We start from the raw sequence: 4,070 nt of genomic DNA, 5'->3' as shown, positions 1-4,070 counted from the left end.
TATATATTGCTATGTGTGTGTGTATATGTATATATATATATATATATATATATATATATATATATATATATATATATATATATATATATATATATATACACACACACACACACACACACACACACACGGCGGTATATATCCCTTTAATTTTTGGTCACAACACTTTTACTAGGACCATCAAATTGCCAATACAAACTCACATGACTCTAAGTGCATAAACAGACAAACATAAAACGAGGTAAAACAAACTATTCGCTGTCGGCTACAGGCCTTATTTAGAGGTCACCGGAAGCACAACACCCGAGAATGCACAAGTCCGCATTCTTCGTCTTTCTAGGAGGCAGTGAAGCAATATATAGGGTGCTTCGTACGGTCGGGAGCGATTACAGCGGCAGAAAGAGAACTAACGGACACGAACTGCGCCACAAGTTACGATTAATTGATTGTATAGAATTTAGGCCAAAGGCCAAGTACTGGGACATATGAAGTCATTCAGTGCTGAAACGGAAATTGACAGTGAGAAGGTTTGAGAGGTGTAACAGGAGGAAAACCTCAAAGCAGTTGCACTATGAATCAATTATTGTTAGGAGAGGGTGGAAAGTAAGACGGAAGAAAGAGAATATGCAAGGAGGTACAGGAAAAGAAACGGGAGGGGTTGCAGCTTGGGGCCGAAGGCACGCTGCAAAGAAAAGTGATGCCTACAGTGCACCGCACGAGGTGCACTGACGGCACTACCCCGCTACGGGGCCGGCCACGAAAGAAAAGAAAAAAAATGATTAGGGAGGACAGAGGCCTGAGCAATGATGGATTACTTTGTAAGAAAATACATCTTTGATTAGTTACCAATGGAGGGGAACTGCGAACACTCATTTAGTTTCCTTTGTGATTTGTGGCCGTTTTAATCAATTTATAATAGATGATGCATGTTAACAACTTTTTATTTGCAAGCTAAGTGACTATTTTTGTTACAGCAGATTATTATAAAATCCACGTCAGAAGGTCAGTGAAAATAAATTACTTTTGTAATTTATTCTACATTTTCAAGTTCACGCTGAATACAAAAGAAGTTGACACAGCCTTATATACAAAAACAGAAAGGGGGGGCGGGGTTACAGGTTGTTAATCTGGGCAGCAAGTTCTTTAAACAAAAAGGACAGGGACAAAGGATCAAGGGATAATCCAGGGTGGAGATTAACATTCCTGGTGGAAGTAGCTTCAATAAGCACAGTTTCAAGCAGATTCCTTTTCCGATGGTCGATGACCTTGTAGATTACCGTTGACTTATCCCAGCAGATATATATTTTCTCTTTGATTAAATGGTTTAAACATTATACGGTGAAAGGGAACGGGTGAAAAGGAAAATGATTTTCTCTGATCAGGATGAAGATTGTTAGATCAGCTGAAACAATATATATTTTCAACTGCATATCAGTTGTTCTTACAGCACTGCAAGATAAGGTATGAATTGTATGGGGCAGTCATGAGCATCAGCGAAGTTCTATTTTCAATTTGCGCATGTGTGTGCACAGCATGATTACTGCATTTCCTTTTAATTTTACTGAGGCTATTAACTTTACTTTTCTGTGATACTTTTTCCTTTGGATCAAGATGCCGATAATTGAGTGAAATGAATGTAAAATTTTAGCCAGAGGCCAAGCACTGGGACCTATGAAGTCATTCAGCACTGAAATGAAAATTGACAGTAAAAGGTTTGAAAGGTGTAACAGGAGGAAAACCTCAAAGCAGTTGCACTATGAATCAATTGTTAGGAGAGGGCGGAAAGTCAGATGGAAGAAAGAGAATATGAACGGATGTACAGTAAAAGGAATGAAAGGGGTTGCAACTAAGGGGCCGACGGGACGCTGCGAAGAGCCTTAAGTAATGCCTACAGTGCACCGCATGAGGCGCGCTGATGGCACTAACCCCCCTACGGGAAACAGCCCCCTACGGGGAATAGGTTTTGGCCACAGACAGTCTGGAAAATACGAAGCTGGTGCTAATTCTTAAAGCGATAACGAAGTCGCTCTTTTGAGGACAGTTATGGAGGGTGGTCGAACGGAAACATTCTGCCGATGCCCTAAAATTACCACTGTAGGGAAATTGCCTTCCATGGGAGCTCGCACGTAGCGGAAAGGGGAGACACTTCCACCCCTGAAATCCTGGGAAAAATTATATATATATATACTGTATATATATATATATATATATATATATATATATATATATATATATATATATATATATATATATATATATATATATATATATATATATATGTAGAATAGTGCAAAAAATCATATGGAAAAATACCCACATGAGAGAGAGAGAGAGAGAGAGAGAGAGAGAGAGAGAGAGAGAGAGAGAGAGAGAGATTTTGCCCCCCACCCCCAACCTTGGAAAATATGCCGCGGGCGCCCATGTTGCCTTCACCAGTTTCGTCGGGAAACTCAAGATCTCACGATGGAGCAAACACCGAAATCGATCACGATGCCAACAGACAAACCAAAGATTTATACTCGCGTCGGGAGATAATGTTTCTCGAAATGAAGACTAGAGCCATTCTATTTTACTTAAAAGTTTTTCTTGTGAACAGAGACGGTCGGAATGAGTAAGCACTTTGAAACTCTGCTTCCTGGGATGTGACCATCACGGGCGAAGCCTTACGTCGGAAGGGAATCGAGGCTTTATTGCTTAACACGCTTTTACGCGTGGACTAAGACTGACTTTCAGGGAGAGTTTATATGACTCCTCTGCCTTTGTTGGGCATCAGACTTTTCTTACCATACGGACACCAGAGCTTCAAGCAAGACAGTTTAACTGATTAATTTATTAATGTGAGTGGTGTGACAGGAGTATTAGAGAGTAAGGGAAGTCTTTTGAAGGATAAATCTGCAATGTCATGTGCTCGTACATAAATTGGTGCTACTTGGCTTGTTATCTACAAGGAAAAAAGTACCTACACCGTACACATTTTAAACCAACGAATGGTACATGTCAAGTAGACGGCCGCACGAACATATCGTTTATTAATGTAATTTGTCGACCACACAATATAGAAATGGGTGTATATAATACTTTGATCGCCGAGGGACTAGTACTAAACACGGCGTCCCAGGGAGCTTCCGCCATGTTTAGTACTAGCACCTCGGAGGTGACGCGTAGATAACGAGCCACAATAGCACCCATGAATTGTTGTGTTCGAACCATATTACCATATAAAAGATACTCCTTCTGACCACTATGGTACTGAGAAAACGTGTTGTCCTGAAACAATGTGAACCGTGAAAAACTGCTGTTTCAGTTTATTAACTAATTTATTTATTAATTTTTTACCTAACATTCACCAGCGTGGCTTCTATAGGATTTTGATGAAGAACTGCATGGAATTGATTAATTTCAGGTTAGAACACAGTCAAATTATTTTAGGGTTTTTCCAAAATCCGTGAAGAGCTAAACAAAAAATTTTTTTTAGCAATATCCAGACCTTTCTGAATATTGCCACGGATGTTCAGTGTAACCGAACGATGGCTGAAGTCGTAACCAAACTGGTTTTAGGCGGAGCTGTAGTTCTTCCATGAACTAGTTTACACATCCAGCAGTTTTGTCATACTGGGTTTTGTTGTCTTTATTTCCCTTGGACAGTACTCAACACAACCTAAGCTTTATTCCTTTAGCTCTTCCCTAGCGTAAGTTTGACCGGATTATCACACAAGTGTATTAGAGATCATAATTATTTAGTGCACACCGTCGATGCTCCAGCGTTATAATGGGACTCATAAATCGGTTACGATGTTATACACGTTAGTATTATATTGTATTGCATTGTACATGGAATTTAGGCCAAAGGCCAAGCACTGGGACCAATGAGGGCATTCAGCGCTGAAATGGAAATTGACAGTAAAAGCTTGAAAGGTGTAATATGAGGAAAACCTCGCAGTTGCACTGTGAATCAGTTGTTAGGAGAGGGTTGAAAGAAAGACGGAAGAAAGATTATATGAAAGGAGGTACAGTAAAAGGGACGAAATGGGTTGCAGCTAGCGACCGAAGGCACGCTGCAAAGAACCTCAAGT

The sequence above is a fragment of the Macrobrachium rosenbergii genome, chromosome 16 (genome assembly GCF_040412425.1).
Source record: "Macrobrachium rosenbergii isolate ZJJX-2024 chromosome 16, ASM4041242v1, whole genome shotgun sequence".
Taxonomy (NCBI): Eukaryota; Metazoa; Arthropoda; class Malacostraca; order Decapoda; family Palaemonidae; genus Macrobrachium; species Macrobrachium rosenbergii.
This window is presented reverse-complemented; position numbering follows the sequence as displayed.